Source organism: Meles meles, chromosome 21 (genome assembly GCF_922984935.1).
Source record: "Meles meles chromosome 21, mMelMel3.1 paternal haplotype, whole genome shotgun sequence".
NCBI classification, from domain to species: Eukaryota; Metazoa; Chordata; class Mammalia; order Carnivora; family Mustelidae; genus Meles; species Meles meles.
In genome coordinates this window covers 6,369,560-6,391,735 of record NC_060086.1, presented here as the reverse complement: position 1 = coordinate 6,391,735, position 22,176 = coordinate 6,369,560, and the positions used below count along the sequence as shown (strand labels likewise).

The 22,176-nt window shown below is 59.4% G+C and overlaps 1 protein-coding gene and 1 long non-coding RNA gene across 7 annotated transcripts in view; one reads left to right on the top strand and one right to left on the bottom strand.

Moving 5' to 3' along the window:
* Nucleotides 1-10,713: 10,713 nt before the first annotated feature.
* LOC123934091 lies at nucleotides 10,714-14,696 on the bottom strand. Of its 2 annotated transcripts, none has more exons than XR_006816735.1 (4): nucleotides 14,479-14,696; nucleotides 12,017-12,206; nucleotides 11,256-11,590; nucleotides 10,714-11,072 (listed from the first exon to the last, which is right to left on the bottom strand). It is a non-coding gene; the product is annotated as an uncharacterized LOC123934091 (long non-coding RNA). The 2 variants fall into 2 exon arrangements; XR_006816736.1 differs by having other exon boundaries at nucleotides 11,256-11,366.
* A 146-nt stretch (nucleotides 14,697-14,842) lies between these two features.
* Nucleotides 14,843-22,176, top strand: part of GTF2IRD1 (GTF2I repeat domain containing 1) — a 94,352-nt gene continuing 87,018 nt past the window's right edge. For 4 of the 5 annotated variants that reach the window (XM_045993464.1, XM_045993463.1, XM_045993465.1 and 1 more), the window contains exon 1: nucleotides 14,843-15,265. The gene's annotated coding sequence lies outside the window, so the exon portion shown is untranslated. Of the gene's footprint in view, nucleotides 15,266-15,527; nucleotides 15,587-22,176 lie in introns of those variants that run through there. The other variant, XM_045993461.1, reaches the window with a different exon arrangement.

The following is a 22,176-nucleotide window of genomic DNA, read 5'->3' as shown; positions in this document are numbered from 1 at the left end:
TGAGCCGAAGACAGAGGCTTAACCCACTGAGCTATGCAGGTGCCTCTAAAACTTCTAATAAATAACAAATCTAAAATAAATGTTAAAAACAAAATGAAAGATAAATCTTAGTTTGGGAAAAGATTTGCAGAGCGCATAACTTGCAAAGACTTGTGGTCTATCACATATAAAGAATTCCCACAAATCAATAAGAAAAGGGTAAAAACCCAGTACATGAAATTTACTCTCATACACCCCACAGAGACCAGAGGTTGGTGTTTGTCTGGGCAGAGAGAGGGTGAACCCGTGACCTGAAGGACCAAACCCCAGCCATGGGATGTCACTTCATATAAGGCACAGGGGGACCCCAACTGTCACGAGTGTTATGTATGTGTGGGTCAAAGTGGGTTCCAATCCTCTTTGAAATGAGCTGCCATCCAGACAACTGGATAAATGGGAGGATTTTCTCCAGCTCCATACTTACTGCAGCAAACACCCCCTCTTCCCCGTGGTTTCTGCAGCTCTGCCCCGAGCTACTTCTCCCTCCTTGTCCGAAATGCCTCTTCTCCTTCCCGGCAAAGCTGATCTCAGAGACAGAGGAATTCCGCTGCCTTCTCTTGGATTCCCCAAGGACTTGGGGCCAGTGGTCGGGAGGTGACCATGGGATGTCTGTGAGCACAGGGAGGAGAGCCAGTGAAGAATGGACCAGGGAGGGGCTCCTGGGTGGCTCAGTGGGTTAAAGCCTCAGCCTTCAGCTTGGGTCATGGTCTTGGGGTTCTGGGATCGAGCCCCGCATTGGGCTCTCTGCTCAGCAGGGAGCCTGCTTCCCCACCCTCTCTCTGCCGGCCTCTCTGCCTACTTGTGGTCTCTTTGTCAACAAATAAAAAAAAAAAAAAAAAGAATGGACCAGGAAGCAGGTGAGTTTGGGGGTTTGGTCTTGTTAGGTACCCTCTGAAAGCTGGGGACCACAGGATTGTCCCACTGAGGGGGACAGCTGGGGGCTGGGTCACCAGCTCCCGCCCCTCAGTGTCCCGCTCCTTTCCCACCAGTTCAGACCTTAGTGTCTGTCTCCCTCTTTTCTCTCTCTCCCTCTCTCTCTGTCCTCCTCCCTCTTTCTCTCTCTAATTACCCAGTATTTTTTCCCAGCTGTGCTGGGTGTCTCCCCAGCTAGCCTTGGGCTCTGAGCAAGGGGTGGGCAGATCTGCGTCCTCTGCAGGGGCTCCATAAAATGGGCAAGATTCTCAGTTTGCAGACAAGAAGTAAACCAACCTAAATTCTCGAAGGCCTCATTGAGCACTAACCGGAAACTCAGCCCCGCCCAGGGAAATCCTGGGGTGGGAAGCATGGGCCCAAGAAGAGGAGACAGTGTGGTCCCAGCCGTCCGGGAACGAGGCTCATTCACACGTCCAGCGGGCGTGGAGTGTCTTGCCATGTGCTAGAAACGCAAGCATTTGAGATCGGCCAATCCTGATTGTCCAGGCTCGAGCTAGGCCACAGGTGGAACGAGGAGGCAAGAAGGCCAGGAAGGAAGGGGACTCCATCCCTGTCCTCAGTGAAGCCGTGGTCCAGCGAGGACATGGGAGCATCCTGGGAGAAGGGGACCACCGGAGAGCTTCAGGTGACAGCGGGCAACGTGGAGAGTCGGGGAGAAAGGAGCCCAGATGAGCCAGAGATCTGGGAAGACTCCTTGGAGGAGGCAAATCGGAGCTGAGACCCAGAGAACGAAAGGAAAGGTTTCCTGGCTGCCTCGGCCCTCAGAGACCATGGCCATGGCTCACTTGCCTCACTTTTGCTTACAAGGTTTTCCCATGAGGGTGTGGTGTCCCCAAATACTGAGGAAGCCCACAGCGCACAGGAGACCCTACTCGGTGAGATGAAAGCACCGGGTCTAATTCCGCCCCTGAAGCCCTGAGGGACCACAGGCAAATCCCTCCTTTTTTTTTTTTTTAAAGATTTTATTTATTTACTTGACAGACAGAGATCACAACAAGTAGGCAGAGAGGCAGGCAGGGAGAGAGGGGGGAGGCAGGCTCCCCGCCAAGCAGAGAGCCCGATGCGGGGCTTGATCCCAGGACTCTGGGATCTTGACCTGAGCCGAAGGCAGAGACTTTAACCCACTGAGCCACCCAGGCGCCCTGCAAATCCCTCCTATTCTCTGGTCTCCTTTTCCTCATCTGTGAAATGGGTTCATCATCCCCATTACCCTCACACCTTTGCCAGGAGGAAAGGAGACTCTATGTGTGGATTTGGAGCCACAAGTGAGCAAATCTCCTTATGGGTCACACCACCCGGCCTCACTTCTCAGATGGGGAAACTGAGAGCCGGAGAAGCCAAGAGCCCACCCAAGCCCGCGTGCATTCCAGTCCCCATCCCAGGCCCAGCTCTTAGGACGAGGGGAGGGTGCTTCTCTCCCGGGAAGCCCGGGTCTCTCTCCGCAGGGGGCACTGAGCAGCGGCAGGGGAGTGGGGGGGTCCCCACCTGGGGCTGTGTGTGTACTATCTTCTTGGCACCTCGGAAATGTTAATTGAGAGAAATTATACTAAGGAGCCTAGTTTAGAGATGCGCATTTGAATCTCAACGAGGTGGCTGCGTTAGAATTAGCAGGAGTGGGCGCCTGGGGGGCTCAGTGAAGTGTCTGCCTTTGGCTCAGGTCATGATCCCAGGGTCCTGGAATCAAGCCCACATCAGGCTCCCCAATCCCTCACTCTGCCCCTCCTCCCTACTTGTGTTCCCTCCATCTCTCTCTCTCAAATAAATAAATTAAAAAAAAAAAAAAACCAGCAGGAGCAAGGAGGTATGTTTGGGGCTGGAAAGTGGCTGCCAGGCACCATGGCAGAGAAGGTCCAGACTGCTGGGACCCTGGTGTGATGGCCAGGCCTTAGAGCCTCAGCCCGGACCCTGGTGTCCACATCCCGGGACCTCCCTAGTCCCTTGCACACAGTAGACCCCCAGGCGATGGTTCTACATATCAGATCTGACCCCGCCACTCCTCTGTATATAACCTGCTGTGGCTGCCCTTTGCCCCCAGGGTAAATGTCTCAGTCCTGCGCTTGAGACCTGTCGCACCTGGTCCCTCGCCTCTCCCCGCTGCCCAACCCCATCCCTAGAGCTTCCCAGGGCTCCTGCCTCACCCTGATCTGGGCATTTGCACAGACGACTCCCGCTGCCTGGGACAGCGGTGTTTCCTCTTTTCCACTCAGGAGAGCTCTGTCATCCTTCCAGATCTTTCCAGGCCACTTTCCTGGAGCCTCTGGGCCACGCTGGTTGTTTCTGGCTCTGCTTTTCAGACACTTCTCCTCCAGCCTCTGCTCTGGGGCTCATGTGCCTGCGGGTCTGGCCACCTCAGGCTACAAGCTCCCCAGGATTGGGGGCCACGTCTGGGGTATCCCCTGAGCCCTCCTGTCCGGCACAGGGAATGCTCGGGACGTAGGCTGGGGAGCGGTTACGGGGTTACCTCCCTGTGCTCAACCACTCACCCCTCCCTCCATAGCTGGCTGAACTGACCGGGGTGACTCCGGGGCCCCTCGCCCCAGCCTGTCCTCAAGGACAGCAGCGGGGGAAGGAGAGTGGGGAAAGAGACTGCTTATTAATTAAAAAGCAAGTCATGTGCAGGCCGCGCTTCATTCCCATAAAACCCGTCAAGGGTATTAATTACCAGATCAGGCGATAGATGCGGGTTAGGTTTGCTCAGGCCGGGTAAGGACCCCGGTGGTTGGAATGTCAATGAGCCCGGGGCTCCGAGGCTCCCGCGGGGGCTGAGGAGGGGTGGGAGGTGAGGAGCGCCCTGGCCGGACGAGCAGTCATAGAAGCAACGCCCCCGCCACCACCACCGGTTACCGCGTGCCAGGCGGGGCCACCTGTCCCTTCTCACGAACCATCTGTCACCCCACTCCCAGCCCCCTTGTGAGATCGCTCCTATTTTCATCCCCATTTTGCAGGGGGGACATTCAGGCACAGAGAGGCTTTGTAAGTGGACAGAAGTCACACAGCTAGTGGGAAACTACACCAGGACGCCAGACAGGACTGTTCTTTTTCTTTTTTTTTTTTTTAAAGACTTTATTTATTTATTTGAGAGGCAGAGAGCACAGGCAGGGGGAGCAGCAGGCAGAGGGAGAGGCAGACTCCCTGCTGAGCGCGGATCCCGATGGGGATGGGGGAGTCCATCCCAGGACTCTGAGATCATGACCGGAGGGGAGGTCAGACACTTAACCGACTGAGCCACCCAGGCACCCCCAAGTCAGGGCCCCTCTTACCTGCATGGACACGAGAAACTGGACTATTGGTTAGCATCACCGAAGCGGCCCGTCATCACACAAGTGGGGACATCGAGGCAGGACAGTCACATCTGTCCACTGATGAACGTAAACCCTGTCCCCTGAGGCTCCATCCGGGGATCCCTCCCCTCCTCACCAGCTAAGTGTGTGTCGGGGGTCTCTCGGGAAGGGAGAGAGCGAAGGGGCCCCACACAGGCCGGGGTTTAGGGGTCAAGGCTCTCTGCCCCTTGCGGTGTCTCTTCACCCCTCCCTCCTCCTCCCTGCCGCCTCCCCACCCCGAACCCGTGGGCCCTCGGCGGCCCAGCTGAGCCGAACCAACCACTTCTTCTCTGTGTCAGCCCCAGAAGGCCGTCTCAGCTCAGCTCTGGTCCCAGCGGAGTTAAAATAGGTCTGACCCAAATACGAGCACAATGCCCGTGCTGAAAACACAGCCGTGTCAGCAGAAACGCCTACCGCGTCAGAAACCCATGAACTTTGCACCAACACCCCCACCCCAAGAAGGGGGCCAGGCTGGGTGACTGTGACGGCTGAGAGTGCCCTGAAGTGTCTCCAGTGTGACGGAGGGGGGCCAGACAGAAGGACCGCTGCTCCCCTGAGCTGGAGAATGGGCCAGCCCACCGCACCGCCGCTGTCACCCAGAGAGAGTGAGGCTCAGAGAGGGGAGGTGCCTGTTCAAGGTTGCACAGCTTGGGCAGCAGCGGTGGGGAGGCAGGTCTCTGGTTTCTGGGAGGGATGAAGAGTTAGGAGCCTGGGGGGCAGCTGAAGCAGAAGTTTGGGTCCATTCATCAGGGAGAGAAGCTGGAATGATGGCTTTGACTGGCTTTGGGATGGGGGCGCCCCAAGCAGGCCTGGGCAGGACCCCCAGGCTCACAGCAGACTCCTTTGGTCACCCAAAGGAGCCAGCCCTGCAGGTGGTAACTAGTGTCGAGGCAAGTAAAAGGCACGCATGTCCCATCCAGGGGCCGCGGACGGCCTTGAGAGGCCACGAGTTCTGTTCAAGCTTGTTCTGAATACAGAAGGAAGGCAGTGACCTTCTCTGCGAGCATCCAAGGGCCACCTGTATGTCATAAGCCGAAGGCAGAGGAAGTTGGTTGAATGGGTGTGTATCAAAAAATGAAACAGGGGCGCCGGGTGGCTCAGTGGGTTAAAGCCTCTGCCTTCGGCTCAGGTCATGATCTCAGGGTCCTGGGATGGAGCCCCGCATCGGGCTCTCTGCTCCGCGGGGAGCCTGCTTCCTCCTCTCGCTCTGCCTGCCTCTCTGCCTAGTTGTGATTTCTCTCTGTCAAATAAATAAAATATTAAAAAAAAAAAAAAGAAACAGAAGGGCACCTGGGTGGCTCAGTCTTTAAGCGGCTGACTCTTGGTTTCAGCTCAGGTCACGATCTCAGGGTCGTGGGATCGAGTCCCACGTTGGGCTCTGCACTCAGCGGGGCGTCTGTTGGAAAGTCTCTCTTTCCTTCTCTCTGCCCCTCCCCTGGCTCATGCTCACTCTCTCTCGCTCTCAAATAAATAAATAAAAACTTAAAAAAAAAAAACCCAAAACCCTGAAATAGAGTTGAGTCAGTTTGGGGCTCTGTCTTCCACAATTATTTCGAACTTTTTCATTGTTATTATATTTGTCACGACAATCTGTGATCAGTATTATGAGTCACTGAAAGCTCAGATAATGCTTAGCATTTTTTTTTTTTTAGCAATAAAGTATTCTAAAATTAAGGTACGCCATTTGTTGAGACATAAAGCTATTGCACTTAAATTACAGTATTGAATGCATGTAACCTTCCTGTGCACCGGGAAACAAAGTAGCCATTTGACCGGCTCTATCGCCATACTCGCTCCGTGGCGATCCCTTTACTGCGGTAAACGATCCCTTTACTGCGGTGCTCGGGGACCGAACCTGCAGTGTTTCCGAGGGGCACCTGTGCATGATATAAACTACGTAAATTCGGGGATTTCCACGTAGAGGTCAGATGCTCTCACAGCTTTGCTTAAAACTGGTATTCAGGGGCACCTGGCTTGCTCGGCTGGAAGAGCGTACGACTCTTGATCTCGGGGTCATGAGTTCGAGCCCCATGTTGGGTGCAGAGATGACTTAGATAAATAAAACCTTAAAAAAAAAACACACAACCCTGATCTCGAGCAATACAAAGAATGGTAAAGATGAGATAGTAAGGGGCCATCATAAATTTTAATTTTGCTTTACTTAGAATGACATTCAGTAGCAAATTGTTAAGAAACTACGATCTGTTGGGAGACCTTGGAAAAAAGAGAAGAGTTTATTTTAATACCTTTAAAGACACATTTTACCTGCTTTTTAAAAAAGATTTTATTTATTTATTTGACAGAGAAAGAGATCACAGGTAGGCAGAGAGGCAGACAGAGAGAGAGGGGGAAGCAGGCTCCCTACGAGGCAGAGAGCCCGATGCGGAGCTCGATCCCAGGACCCTGAGATCATGATCTGAGCCGACGGCAGAGGCTTTAATCCACTGAGCCACCCAGGTGCCCTTTCCTGCTTTTTGAACAACGAATACCCCAATTTCACTTTGCAATTATAGAGCTGGTCTGGGCCCTGGGTGTGAACAATTCAAGGGCCAGGAGTAAGAGAAGTATGTCTTGTGTGGTTCTCTTTATTCCCTTATTATTTTTTAATAAAGTTTTTATTTATTTATTTCAATGGAGGGGTAGGGTCGGAGCAAGAGGGTGAAGCAGATTCCCCGCTGAGTGGGGAACCCCAATATGGGACTTGATCCCATATGGCTCTGGAGCTTGCACTCTTAGCCACTAGGGCTGAACAGCCTCTTTCTTCTTGATCGCTTGCTTCTCTTTGGTTCTGGAGCAGATGGCCACCATTTAGGAGGTAGCCGAGGGGAATTCATTAGGATGTTAGAGGGGGTGCCTGGGTGGCTCAGTCGGTTAAGCGTCAGCCTTCGGCTCAGGTCATAATCCCCGGGTCCTGGGATCCAGCCCTGAATCGGGCTCCGTGCTTGGCAGGAAGCCTGCTTCTCCGTCTCCTGTTCCCCTTGCTTTTGTTCCCTCTCTCACTGTGTCTTTCTCTTTGTCAAATAAATAAATAAGTAAATAAAATCTTAAAAAAAAAAAAAAGGACGTCTCTCATTTAAAAATGAAAACCCAGAGAGGGGCAGAGATTTGCCTGGGTCGAACAGCAACTCCTGACTCCCTCCGCTGGAGAGGTGTCTCCTAGCGGAGCAGATAGTCCCGACTCTGTCACCTAAAGGACACTCCCCTTCTGAGATCTTGGGGGGTCCTGGGCGGCAGCCTCGGGGGACCTGGCAGGTGATGCCTCGGTGGTGATGGGGTGGTTGGTCTCAAGGGGACAGACGGGGGCTGAATCTGGCTCACACTCGGCTGGCCCATCTCGTGGGTTTCGGGCCTGCCACTCCGGGGCCCCGGGGCTGGGGGGGACAGAAATAGGCCATCTGTGAGCTTTCCCAGGGCTCCACCGAACCTGTCCAAGTGCGCTGGCATTCTCTGCTCATTTATTTATTTTCAGAGCAGGAAAGTGGATTTGAAACGCTCCTCCTGAATGTTTACCCCTGGGGGAACGTCGGGCTTATGAATAATGCAGCAAGCCAGGGACTGGGGGGCCGGGGCCTCCGCTTGGTCCTGTCCCAGAAGCCGCCACACACGGGCCCAGCGGGATCCTGCCCCGCCACCTGCTGCTCGGTGAGCCTGGGGGAGACTCTCGGGGCCTCGGAGCCCCCAACTATAAATGGGGTTGCTGAGCCTCTCCTCGCCACGGGTGGGCTCGTGGATCCCGTCCTCATCGCCTTGGGCATTGCTGTCCTAGTTCATGGCCTTTGTCTGGCTCTCAGCGCCACGAGCCTTTCTGGACACGTCCTTGAACACATGGACAGTGGACGGGAGCAGGGACCGAGGCTGGAGGGCACAGGCTGAGGGAGGGCCTGGTTCCAAGGGGATGCAGCTGGCTCAGTGCACGGCGCGGCTGTCTGGCGGCTGCTCGGGGCACCTCTCGCCCCCCATCCTTGAGTTGTCTCAGTGGGTCTCTCGAAGGGGCCGTTTTTACGTCTAAGGCAGCAGTCATCCTTGTTCCCACCCTGGGCTCTAGACTCGCTTCTCCTGAACAGAAAGGAAGGCCTCTGGGTGCCAGAAATGTCGCCTGTCCCCCAGGAACTCTGTGCCTGGTCCCTTAGCCCCCCGCTAAGACCCCGGGGCCACCTCTGAGTTCCCGCAGGACTTAGTCACCAGTCACACCAACCTGGGTGTGAAGGCACCGTACTCGGGCCTCCTCACCTCCCTGGTGGGAGTCACGCCTTGGAGTGCCCTCTGTTGGTGGGGCGACAGATGGCATCCCCCCGCACCCCACTGGCTTCCAAGTGCTTGTGGCGGGGCCCAAAGGAGTGATTTCAGTTTGCTTCAAGCAGGGAGGGCTGTTGGGGGAATGGATGAGGGAATGGTCAAGCAGCACCAAGTTCTCTGGAGAGGGTGGGGGGGCTTGGCCGGGGTCAGGGGAGGGACCAGCCACCCCTGATGACCCTCCCATCCCCCACCCCGCCCCTCAAGCTCTGGGAGGCAGTGACCTCACGCTCCTCTCGATCATAATATTTACCAACAGCGCTGCAATTGAGCCTGGCAGCTTGGCAATTATAATCACGTTATCATTATTGCTGATAATTCCGATCATAAGCATAAATTATAAACAGGAGCGATCCGCAGCGGGTACCAGGAAGAGCGGGGGTGGGGCGACCTCTGGGAGGCGTGTGCGTGTGTGCGAGTGGGTGTGCGTGTGCGTGTGTGTGTGTGTGTGTGTGAGAGTGAGAGAGAAACTGGCCTGCCCCCAGCTCGCCGTCCCCACCCCGGCTTCCACTCCCCTCCTGTTTCTGGCCAAGGCCAAGTCTCCTCCAGAGCCTGGCCCAGGGATCCCTGGGGGGCCTCCGGGGGGGGCCTCTTCCCACCAGGGTCCCGGGATTGTCCTGACCGCCGCGCACCAAGCCGTGCTCGGCCTCGTAGAAACTATTAAGGCGCAATTATTACCGAGATAGTCGTTCCAAATTGATCTTCTAGTTACTCCCCAAGCTGCAGCCATGGAGACGGCCCCAACTCAATTACATGCCTCTCTCTGTTCTTGACAGATTCCCGCGGAGGAAAGTCGGGGGAGGAGGCCCCACGGAGAGGAGGCGCGAGGCAGGGAGGCGCACAGAGCCCGGGGTCCTGCTCAAGAGAGCTGCCTACAAAGGCGGCCGCCGACAGACGGAGGGGACCCGGCGCGAGAGAGCAGAGCTCGGCGATGCACCTGACGGCAGACCGAGGAGGCCCGCGTCCGTCCATTTCTTCCTTCCTTCCTCCCATCGCTCAGCAAACACTAGCTCTGTGCGCTAGCCCTGGGGGCCTCCCCTGATTTTAGTGGGTGAGTCAAATGGGGATCAAGTCATCACTCACCCCATGTGAAACCGACCGACCAGCGGACTCAAGAGTGCGTTAGGGCTCTGGGAGCCAGGGAGGTGGGGAAGGCTGAGACCTAGAGGATGGGGGGCTGGCCTGGCCGGGGTTCAGGGTGGGTTCAGGACACCGTGCCGAGGCCGGCTTTCCTTCCATGATGCAAGAGCAAGAGCTCTGACTCCGAGGTCTGGGCAGACCCCTCCTTGGTGGGGTGAGGGACAGGGCAGGCTGGTAGGGGGCAGGGGGCACTCTTCCCCAGGGGCTGAGGGGCTGCAGGAGGGCCCTGGGATCCCAGAAAATCCCAGGACAGGAGAGAAATATTTTAGGGAGCGCTGAGACCCTGGTCCGGGAGGGCCTTAAGCATGGAGGCCGGAGGGGGCCGTCCAGTGGGTTCCTCATTCCCCACAGCAGTGGGGGGGGGGCAGGGGCATGGTCTCAGCTCAGATGGATACACCGTCCGGCTCACTCCTGCACACGCCACAGCAGCTGGCCCAGGGCCCCCAGGTCTGCATGACACCCGGGACAGACAGGGCACTTCGGTGCGTTCCCAGGCCCTCCCAACTCGGGGACCAGCATCGAGAGCCCCAGAATTTGAACACTACTCCCTCAACTTGAGCATGTGTCCAAAGAGCTAGGGGCTGTGTTCTGTAGGGCTGAGTCCCGGGCCTCCCTCCCAGCACTCCAGGGTCAAGTCAACCCATCTCCTGGGAGGGCCTGGGCCTGCACCTTTAACAAGTTCTCAAGGCGAGGAAACTGAGTCCCGGGCTCCCCAAAGTCAGCAGTGAGCTGAGCTAGAAGTTGCTCCCACGGGACCCTTAGCCACTAGCCACATCTGAAGTCTGTCTCGGCCGAAATGGAAGGTGTTCTATGTGTACTACAAACGCTGGATATCAGAGACTTCGTCTAAAGCAAGGACTATAAAATAGAAAACATTTCCATATAAAAGAAAATACTATTATGCGTTGAAACGAATACCGTTTGGACTGCGGACATTGACTACAAGGCTGGGGTGAATAACATTTATTGTTGATGTGAATTTCACCTATTTCTTCTTCACTTTTTTTTTTTTGATAAACGCAGCTACTAGGAAATTGAAAATTCCCTCTGCGGCATGAATTTTGTGGCTCCCGTTCTACTTCTGTGGGCCAGCAGTGCCCTAGACGACTCGCCAGGGCCAAACCCTGGGACCTGAGAGGCAGAGGCCACAGGTCTGCCCGTGCCCCGATGAAAGACCTCCTTGCTTCCTGCCTCGGCTGGGCTGTCCGGCTGCGGGGCCCGAAATCCCAAAGCGAGGTCTTTGTGTTATTGGGTCCCGAAGGCTCGGAGGACTCTAAGAGGTTCCTCTGCAGATCAGACACCCCAGTGACAGAAATGATTTTGTCCTTAGTGGCCACGGAAAAGGATCTGGGAATGAAAGGAGTTGCTGGTGGCCTGGGGAATGGCCCATCTGTGGCATGGGGGGGGAGGTCTGGGTCACTGACTCAGGAGGCCCCTCCACCCGGCCCCCAGCAAGCCCATCGCCTACCCTCGGGGGCTACGTGACCCCCACACTGCCTGAGCGCCCCAACTGGGTTCCAGACTCCACACCTGCCTTGTCTGCTCTTGTTGTAGGGACCTGGCCGGCCACCTTCAGAGCCCGTTTCCATACACTGAATCTTTTTTTCCCTTTGCTTTCCATGATGGAGCAGGAGACCGTCTCTGAAGAGAAACAGGGGTAGTTCATTCCAAAAGCTGTTCAAGTCTAAGTTTTAAAGGATGAATACTAATTATCAGAGAAAATCACTTCCTGAAAAGCCAAGGGAAGCCACGGAGATGGCACAAAGGCATGGCAGGTTGGGGATCGGGAGTCCTGAGGTCCACCCCGACCCGCACCGTGGGGCTGCTGAGTCCGTCCTTCCTTCTTCATAATGCGGGCTGCTTACCTGTAAGAGGAAGTGCTCGGGCTCACTGTCCTCACCCTTGGCCCCTGGGGTCTTGTCTAGGGTAGCCTAGTCCCAGGTTCCCCAGAGGCTTGCCTCCAGCTAAGGGTTTACCTTGTTGGGGACAGCGGGACTGTCCCTCCCTCTGTTCCCTCGTCCCTCGAGTCTTACCTCCAAGGAGCCAGGAGCCAGAAGTAGAATCAGAATCATGGAAAAGGAAATGATGCACGCAGGAGGTCAGGGACCCAGGACTGAGCCCCAGCCCCAGGGGGGACACGGGGGCTGAGTCCCTGTGGGCAGCTCTCCCTGCTGGCCAGTCTGCTGGTTCAAGACCGTGGAACACACGCACTGGGCCAGGAAGGAGAGACCAGCTCCTGCCAGGGAGTCTCTGGATGGATGGGGATACAGGATGCCCGGGGACACACTCACTTCCACAAACTTCTGGCATTCTTGATCCCCATCTGTGAAATGGGGATGCTGCCGGGAGGGTCCTAGGGAAGGTTGCCAACACGGAAGAGGCTTTGTGATGGAGGGAGTCCTCTGGCTTCGAGGTTGATAAGGGGAGGCCGTGAGCAGAGGCTGTTTCCAGGTCTGTGCAATATGGGGGTTGCAGTCAGGCCTGAGGGACGATGAGGGAAGAGGGAAGGCCCGTGTAAATGTGTGTGTTTTTTTTTTTAAGATCTCATTTATTTATTTGAGAGAGAGAGACAGAAAGAGTACAAGCAGGTGGAGATACAGAGGGAGAAGGAGAAGCAGACTCCCGGCTGAGCAGGGAGCCTGACTCGGGGCTCGATCCCCGGACCCCAGGATCACGACCTGAGCCAAAAGCAGACGCTTAACCAACTGAGCACCCCAGGCACCTGCAAATGGGCTTCTTAGAGCTGGCAGAAGCCCCAACAGGTGGGGAGCAGCCCCCAGCAAGGACTCCTCCTCCAAACAGCAGAAGCTGGGAGGGGAGTTTGGAGAAGGGAGCTTCGCTGCCTTTCCCAGGGGAAGGAATTGAACTTGACAACAGTGGGATGCCCATGACCTTGCGCTCAGAATTCTCACCTCCTCAGGAGGGGCAGTTCAAGCAAAGACGGTGACTGGGCCTGTGCCCCTAGATGAAGCCGACAGATTAAGAAATTGAGCATCACCCTTCGTCGCGCTCCTACTGCGCACCAGGCTCTACACAAAGCATTTCTCCCATGCCATAGGTCCTTCAGCCCCCACAGCCATCCTACAGAGAAAGGACTATCGTGTCTCCATATTATGGATGAGGAATCTCTGGCCCAGAGAGGTCAGTCCACTGGCCGGGAAGATACCGTGAAGGTCAAGCCCGGGTGTCTTACCATCGTCCCACGTAGTGGGGCGGGGCCTAGACACGCCGGGCCAAGGCCTAATACTGCACCACACTGTCCCCAGTCTGCCTGGGCAAGGTGGGGTTCAGGCTGGCTGTTCTGGACTGGAAGAGCAGCCCAGAGGCTGGAAGGGAGCTCAGACCCCAACACTCTTCTCGCTTTATTGCTGTTCTGGATTCTGCCTGCAGAGGGCAGTACTGAGCACACAAAGGTGCTCCCACCCAGCCAGGGCTCAGATCCAGGCGGAAGGGGGTGGTGGCCCTGGGCTGCAAAGGCTTTGGGCTCTCTGCCCCAGAGCTTGGGGTCTGGAAAGCATTCTCCCTAGAAACCAACAGCCCAACCAGCGGGCCCTTCTGGGGAACAGCGTGCCCCAGCTGGGCGTACCGAGGCCACGCCTTACCTCCCCAGATGGGCGGCGGCAGGTGGGATGGAGAGAGGCACAGTAGGCCAGTGGGATGAACCAGGGCTATGGAGACAGGGCCAGCCACGCCATGCCCATGATGTATGTCCCTAAGCAAGTCACTTCCCTTCATCGTATAAGGAAGCCAATACAAGACACACCCACAGGCTCAGTGATGTCATCACTGTCATCCACCGAGGGGCCACGCCACGGTTTACTGAGAGGCTGCAAAAAAGGGGGGGGGGGATGGAGGTGCAGGGAGGTGAAGTACCTGGCCCAAGGACACATGGCGCTAAGAAGAAGAGCCAGGATTTGAACCCACAGTCTCTAGGTCCTAGCTCCTCCCCCTCGGTGATGCTGCGGCACCAAGGCCAGCAGAGGGCAGGAGGGGATGTGGGTCGCAGGGGGGCTGCACAACACCCCGTCAAGGTGTCCACAGGCCTCCTGGTGATGGCGGGGCTGGGGAGGTACGCCCAAGAGGGCAAAGGATAGTGTGGGGTGGAGGGGCATCATGGCCTCATTCCCAGTCCCCACGGCTCTGGCCAATGCTGTGGGCAAGGCATTCGGGGGGCACCCGAGCCCCTCTGGGCTTGGCTTCGGGCCACAGTGGTAGCACAGTGGTGCACTGTGGACCTGCCCTGCCCCGAAGGAGCTCGGTCTGATGGGCTGGTGAATGAACTTTATTCTTTACCAAGTGCCCGCTGTGTGCCCAGCAGGGTCGCAGGAGGCTGGGCAAGGACCTCGTGGGCTTTGCTGGGACCTGGAAGATTCTCCGTCTCTGTTTGGCTCTCTCCATCTAGGCCAGGAGCTCCCTGGGGTTGGGGCCTGCCTGGCTTCTGTCCCTCGCAGGAGTGCCCAGCATGGCAGGGGCCCGGCGCAGGACGTGGCGCACCACTCCTGTGCAGAGTTAAGATGCCTGGCTCTGGAGAGGATGGGGAGTGCGCTCCCGGATTCCAGAGGACTGGCTGGTGTGGTAGGGAAGCGGGTGGCCGAAGCCCGAGTCCCACGATCAGCAGGAGGGCTGCCCAGACGAGATGGGCCTGGGAGCCTCCGGCTGGGTCTGCGGCGACCTTGGGCATGCCCCTGCCTTCCCTCCCATCCCCGGGGACAAAGGCTGGGAGAGGTGCCTGGACCAGCCACCGGAAGCTAACCTGGGCAAGGTGGGAGTGACCAGCCCGCCGCTTCAGTCCTCCAGCCGCCGCCGCCGCCGCCGCGCCGGGCGCCGGCCTCGGCTCCCGGGGGGGCCTCCCAGCGCCCTGCTGGGTGACCTTGACCCCGCGCCCGGGGGCCCACTTCCGCGCCCCGGCTTCCTAATCCGGCCCCCGACGGGCGCTGGGGAGGCGGAGGGGCGTCGCCCGGCAGCCAGGGGGCGCCGAGGCCGCGGGCGCCCCTCCCGCAGGCCCCTCTGGCGGCGGGCGCTGGGGCGGCGGCGCGCGCTCGGGGCGCCGGGGGCGGGGCGGGGGGCGCGGCGCTCCCCCCGCGGTGCCCAGGCCGGGGCGCGGGGCGGGCCGGGCGGGCTAATCCCGTATGTAAATGGCAGCCAATGGAGGGTGGTGTTGCGCGGGGCTGGGATTAGGGCCGGGGCGAATGGCTGGCAATCTTACTGGGATTACAGAACAAAGAGCCTCCCTGCGCTCCCGCTCTCGGCCGCGCTCCCCGCGCCGCGCCCCGCCCTCCGCCGCAGCCCGCGCCGGGGGTGGGGGCCGCCGAGCGCCAGCCCCCCGGCCGGCCCGAGAGCCCCCGCCGCGGCCCCTCCCCGGCCGGCGCCCCGCGCCCGCGCCCCCCGCCCCCCGCCGCGCCGCGCCGCGCCGCGCCTCCCTGCGCCGCGCCTTCCCCCATTCTCCCGGATTAATTAAGGAGGCAGCGGCAGGAGGCTGAGTCCTGGCCGCGGGCCGGGGCCGGGGCGCCGCTGGCAGGAGCGCTTGGGGATCCTCCAAGGTAGGAGAAACTTTTGCGGGGGGCGGGCGCCCAGGCCCTTCTCCCCTTCTCCTCCCACCCCCGTGGCCCCCGCCCCTCCCCCTCAAGGTGTTCCAGAATCCGGGTCCGGCTTTTGGGTGCCCGGGGAGGCACGTGACTGGGATTATAATTCGGGCCGGGGAGCGGGGTGCGGGTGGGAGGGAAGGGCCGGCCGCCCCCACCTGCCGGGAGGGGGTGGGAGCCGGGAGCTGTCACCCCCCCCCACCCCCGGCCCTCCCGGAGGTGGGGGGCGCCCCGGGGCGGACGGCGGGCGCCCGCAGGCTGCTGCAGTTGGCGAATGAGGTCAGTCGTGCTGCCCGCGGCGGCGGGTGCCAGTGTGGGAGCGGAGGGGGGCTGGGAAGGCCGCGGGTCCCCGCCCCCCCAACCTCTGCCTCCCTCGGGCTGGGCGTTCTGGCCGGCGCCCCCCGCTCGCAGGCTGAGTCCAGCACTGCGCGGACTGCCCCGGCACAGTGGTTTCTGGCGGGGGTCCCCCCGGGAGGGGGCCGGCCTGAGTGGCTGAACCTCTGGAGGAGGGTGGGGAGGAGTCTCAGAGGGCGGCCGTGGGGGCCCTCGAAGCTTCCAGGAGAGCAAGTTGGGGGTGCCCCGCATGTGGGTGGTCTCTGAGTTCCTGCACTTGGGCAGGGAGGCCTGTGGAGCGCCTCAGGGTGCTTGATGCCCACCCCCCGCCCCATCCTGAGTCCCTGGAAAGGATGGGCTTGATGCCTGTCCTGGGCTCCAGCCCCGGCCCGCCGCCAGCGAGAGGAACGATGCCCTGGCCTGGGCCCAGGGCAGAGGGGGACCTTGCAGCCCAGAGCTCTGCCCTCCTGGCAGTGCTGGCGCCCTGAACATCAGGCTGTGTGACCCAGCCTCCCAGGACACCAGGCCTGGGGTGGGAGGCTCCTGTGTCCCCACCACAGCCCAAGTGAGGGGGTCTCCGTGCCAGGCCCGTGGGGGAAGCGTCAGCCTTGGATGGAGTGTGGTACTGGGGGTGTGGGGCGTGGGACTGCCCTGGGATTGCCCCGGCCGGGAGCGACGGGGAGGGGCAGGCGTGGACAGCTAGAGGAGGGGGCGTTTGTGCCCAGGGGGAGGAAGGGGCGGCCAGAAGCTGCTCGGACCTCCTCCTGCGGGATTTAGTTGCCCCGTGGCTGGGACTGCGTGCTTCTTGGCACTGCCCGGGTCCTCGGGGCTTGGGAGGTGCCTTTCCAAGCAGCCATTTATTTCAGCAGCGTCATTCCCAAAGGGAAAGGGCATGGTCATCGATTATTTATTCGGAGCAGGAGGTGGCAGTGACTGGGAGGCTGGTGGCTGCTGGTGGCTGCTGGTGGCGGCTGGCAGGGAAGGTCTGGGTACAGGGGTGGCAGCGACGGGGGTGGTCCGGTGCCCTTCACGAGCCACCCATGGCAGGAAGGGGCTCAGGAGGCTGCGAGTAGACTCTGACCTCTTCTGAACAGGGACTGCTGGACACAGGGACAGACCGGGCTCCAAGGTGACGGGATGTCGAATCCCTGGCCTGCTTTTGGGATATGAGAGGCGTAAGACCACACCCCATTCCCTCGCCTCTCTGCCAGTGACCTAGAAAGTTGAGGCTCTGACTCAGGGGGTCCCAGAGGACCCCTTCAGAGGAACCAAGCAAAGGTGGGAACTCTGCGGCCACTCGCTGCCCGCACATTTAAAATGCGGGAGACCTGGGGCCGGAGGTGGGGCAGCTGGGTCTCAGAAGACGGCATTGTAGGGGCGGGCTTAACCCACTTAAGGGCACTGTTCTCTGGGTGCTGGAGGAGGGGTCTTTTCCGGTGCAGCGCGTTAATTGCAAATACTTCTTCTCTGTTCTTTGAAGGCAGTCTCCCAGAGCCAGGCTAGCCTGCCGACACGGCGGCGGTTGTTAGCATTGGATGCTTGGAAATAGTCGGGAAGGCAGGCATAATGATAGGGGTCTCGGAGGCAGCTGTTCTAGAAGCCTGTCTCCAGCAGCCAGGGCCTGCACAGTTTGGTGGCAGTCAGCTTGTTGGAAGCCCCAGATGAGGATCTCACGGCGATGTGGTGGGCGATGCCACCCTGGGGCGTTCGTATCCCAAGGGTGACCTTGGAGGCACAGACCGCTTCTCCCGGTCCCTCCCCGTCCTGGGTTGGGGTTCCTCGGCTCCAGCTCTCCCCCCTCCTCGACTGGCCCCTTGAATCCCGCAGTTTTGCTGAATGGCCTTTGCACGGGCCGTCCCTCCTCCCTGGAAGGTTCTTCCCATCTTTCCGCTGAGGGAGTGGGGGACTTCCTCTGATGGCCCAAATGGGCTAGCGCGAGGGGTAGGGGTGGCAGGATTTGTCCCTCTCGTCTCCTCTCTGGGAAGGCTTCTCTGGCTGTCGTGTCCTTGGGCTGGAATCCCAGAGCCGGCCACGGTGCTACCTCTGTGTCCCCCCATGATGTCCTGTCCTTCTTCTGTCCCAATGGGGATCTTGCTCAAAAGTTCCACATCTGTCCCCCAAGTGCACTGGGGACCGGGCAGAGATCAAGGCTTGCTTTGGATTCCCTGGTGTCCTGGGGCTGGTCCCCAAGTGCTTGTCGAGTGGCTGCTTGAAGGAATGAATGGAGTCTGACTTCAGGGCCTTGGCCCACACGGCTGTGATCCTGAATCCCGGTCTCCGGGGAAGGCCCCCCCACATGCAGTGGGGAGAACGTCAGGGTCTTCCCCTGAGCTTCCTGCTCCCCACCCTCCCGGGGCCCCCCTCTCCCCAAGACCCCAGCCTGTGTCTTCCCCTCACACCATGAGTCTGGGGCTCAGTCCCTTGATGTCCTCTGCCCTGCTGCTCTCAGTCCTCCGTCTCTTGGCGGTCTGTGGGCACCTCTGTGTTTTCTCGCAGCCAGGTCCTGTGGCACAAGCAGGACAGGGTGCCCAGCTCCACGGGCCTGCAGGGGCCTCAAGGAGCCCCCCGGGAAAGAGACCTGCAGGGTTGATTCACAAACACTGGTGAGCAGAGCAGGACTCGGGGCCAGGGACTCGCGGAACCTTCTGGAAGGGTGTCGGGTCCGGGAGACGTGGACCCTTGGGGCAGCTGCAAGGGCATTCCCAGCAGGAAGAGATGAAAATGGTTGAAGGCAGTGAGATGCCCCCCGTTCTGCGGCGACTTCTGTGTGTGGGTGGTGGGGGTGTCCAGGCGGGGCCCCAAGGGGGATGGCTCCCCCTCTCAGCTCCCTCGTTGGCAGGCGGGTCTGGCTGGGACTGTGTGATTCTCGTGCTCAGCAGGAAGTTTGCTCTGTCATTTCACACCCAGTGCTCGGGCGTCCTGGTTGATGATGGGCAAGGAGAGCCCCGGGGGAGAGGGTTGGGGGGGTGGGCTGAGCCCTCCTTCACGGTGACTTGCTTCGTGAGCTGAGTGAGGTTGTACTTTGTCCCTTCCCCGGCTTGGGATGACGGTTGGGGGTGGGGGGGGGTGTCTCAGGCAGAGCGCTTGCTCCTGACCCCCTTCCTCTGGGTCCAGAGCTGGGCCTGGCCAACCCAGAGCTATGTGTGGCCCCACCTGTCTCCCTCCTTCAGGACCACCTGCTTCTGGTTGCCAGATCTGGCTAATAAAAATAGGGATGCCCGGTTAAATTTGGATTTCGGATAAGCCACGGATAAGGCAGGATTGAGGATGTAACTTACACTGAAGGCTTACTTGTTTGTTTCTCTGAAGCTGAACCGGGGTCTTGTATTTTATCTGGCAACCCTACAGCCGTGACCTCTGGGCGATCGGACCGTTGTGGGCTGGGGAGAGGCTCAGGGCGGGGTTGGGCCTAGAGCTGGGGGGTCAGGGCTCGACCTAAAGCTCGGGGGGTGGTCTGGGTGAGTTCGTATCAGGTAGCGTCAAATCTAGTTTCCTTGGTCGGGCTTTCTCTAGTCCAGATTCCCTGTTAGGCTTGGGTGCTGTGGGGGGACTCAGGGATCCCCAATCTGGGAAGCCCTGGTTTTCAGAGATTTCTGTGCCACTGTGGCAGGAGGAGGAGAGGACAGGGAAGTTGTGGGGTACACTGCATCAGACCCCCAAGTTAGGATTTGCAATCAAGACATGCCGAGCCAGCCCTGAGCACCGGGAGGCCCTTGATCTGATGTTTTCCCCGCTGCAAGGCTTGGCAATCCTGCCTTGGGTGGTGGGGGGCTGGCGGGGGAGGGTCTCTGCTGGGTTGCGTCACAGGTGTGCGGGCCTGTCCCCTTGGGCTGCCTCGTTGGTGTGACACCAACCTCTGGACCGTGCTGAGGGCCCCGGGGGTGTGGACTGACTATAGCCAGGAAGTGAGGGGCAGGGTCTTGCGGGCCATGTCCCCTGCCCCCAAGTCCAGGATATGTGCCCACACGTAAAAGGAGGAGGATATCCCCATCATCCTGTCCGAGCCTCAGGGGCTGTGATTGGGGGGGGCTTCCAGAACGTGGAAATGTGGGTCACCCCAGTGCAGGTCTAGAGTAGAGACAGTGTGGGAAGCCTGAGAGGTGAGTGCTCCTGGCTCAGGGGCTTGGGGTCCTGGGCAGCCCCTGCAGGTGCCCAGCAGGGCTGTGTAGTTGGGGATGGAGGGCCTGAGTCCATAGCTGGGGGCAGAAGCTGGAGATAGTCCTCAGGCGGCCTCTTTCCTGGACGGGGCCAGGCCTGTATGCTGATTAGGGTCTAAGGCGGGGGCAGGGGGGGCGTTCAAGGTACATTTTCTGCCTTCTGACAGAGGCAGTATAGAGGGGAGTCCCTATCTGTCCATCTGTCTGTCTGTCACTCCACCAGCCAGTGGGAAACTTACAGAAGCCCCCCTGCCCCCCAGCTCTGCGGGGTCTCAGGTCCTGGCATCCGGCCCCGGGCCCGCACGTAGGAGGGGCTCACCCCGCACATAGTTCTGTGTTTCGTCGAGGGATGAGGGATAGCCGGGGGAAAGCCCAAGGTTTAATCAGTGTGCTTTCCGAGGGGTTTGACCATTGTCCGCATTCAGGCAGCCCGGCCCCTGTCAGGACATGGAACATTCCATCACTCCTGAAAGTCCCCTCGAGCTCCTTTGCAGCCAGCCTCCTACCCTTCCCCAGCCCCTGGCAACTTTGTATGTTTTCTATTTTCTTTTTCTTTCTTTCTCTCTTTTCTTTTTTTGCTATTTATTTATTTATTTGAAGTAGAGAGAGTGAGTACCAGCAGCGGGAGAGGCAGAGGGACAGGGACAAGCAGACTCCCCACTGAGCGGGGAGCCCGATGCGGGGCTCGATCCCAGGCCCCTGGGATCAGGACCTGAGCCGAAGACAGAGGCTTAACCCATGGAGCCACCCAGGCGCCCTTCTTTCTCTCTTTTTTTTAAACCGCTGTACATTTCTGTCCGTGTAGTTTTTGCATTTTCCAGAATGTCACCTAAATGCAGTCACACAGAATGCAGCCATGTCTGGCTTCGTCAACCTTTCGGTGGCTGAGTAAGGTCTTACCGTTGGGCTGTGCCTCATAGCTCTGCCTGCTCTGCCGTGGCGGCGGTGGTGGGGGTCAGGGACACCCGGTTGGCAGAGCCCCACCGGGGACCAACCCAGAGGCAGGGGTACCTTTGGCTCATGTTCGCGAAGGCACGGCCTGTGCCCCGTCCCCACCCCCACTGAGTGCTAACCCGGAGCCAGGAGAGGTGCACCCCTCTGTCCGCCGAGCTAGAATTTCATCCTCCGGGTCTGGTGACGCAGCCAGCCAGCGAGCCCCCGATGAAATTACAGCCTGCCCGCGGCCGCACTCCACCGTGCAGGTGGGCTCCTGGGACAATGATGCTCTGAGGCCGGGGACAGCTGGGGGGCGGGCGAGGGCAGCCGTCTGGGCCCGGTGGTGTCTCACCCATCTCCGGGCGTCCGGGTTCCCTGGCCGTGTGTCCCCGATCTTCACTCCTGCATTCTTCTGGCTTGGGGTAGAACGTCTCTGTTTCCCTGAAACAAGGCCAGGGTGTGTTCGGGGAGGGGAGGTGGGCAGGAGGGGATGTTGAGGCCGGTGTCGCAGTCAGGAGCGTGATTAGGGTCCCCTAGAAGGGGGCTGTGTGACGTCGGGCAAGTGACGTCTGATCCCTGTGCTTGGGTTTGGTCATCTGTAAATGGGAGAGCAGGGCCAGCAAGGGGCTCAGCTGTGGTCACACAGGCCGGTGGGCCTCCACGGAGCCCTGCAGGGCGTGGGGGGGGGCTGCTGACTGAGGGGGTAGGGACAGGCAGGCCTCCGCTTCCCTGTGTCCCACTTGTAGCCACTTTACCTGTTAGGGTTCTAAGGAAAGACGTTTGCTGTCCACCTCTGCCCGTGGTCTGTGCGGCATGGACAGCGGCCGTTCTGAACACTTCTGTGGGCATCACTGAGATTTCGGTCAGTCACAGAAGCTTCTAGTCCGGCCGATTCCAGCTCTGCGGCGTGACCGCTGCGTGTGAGGTGGACAGCTGCCGAGTCGGCTGAGCCTCAGTTTGACCATCTGAGAAGGGGGAGAACAGCAGTACCTTGCGGGGTCGTGGGTGGGCGGCATGAATGGCGGCGTCTCTCACCAGGAGCTTGGCGGCCCCCAGGGCACGTGCACCCCGCAGGAGAGGGAGCCCCGGGGGTGCGAACGTGGCCTGCATGGGTGTCTGGAGAGACTGGAGGAGTTTTAACTTTGTTTTTGGTAAATAAGTCATTTGTTTTTCCTGGGGAGCTCGACAGTCCCCAGGAACCCCTCCCCCGGCCTGCCCCTGACTCCCCTGGCCTGGTCTGGAGGCCTGCACCCCTCAGTCCGACCCTTGGGCTGTCCTTGGTGGGACACCTGGGAGAACTGGAACGGGCGAGGCCCAGACGCGGTGCTCCTGGGTGGCTCTCTGGTCCTGCCCGCCCACCCACCCAGCTCCAAGGTGGTCCCTCGGGCTCCAGGGGAGTCTTACGACTGGGCCGGTCTGGTGTCTTTCTCGTGTTTATCCAGG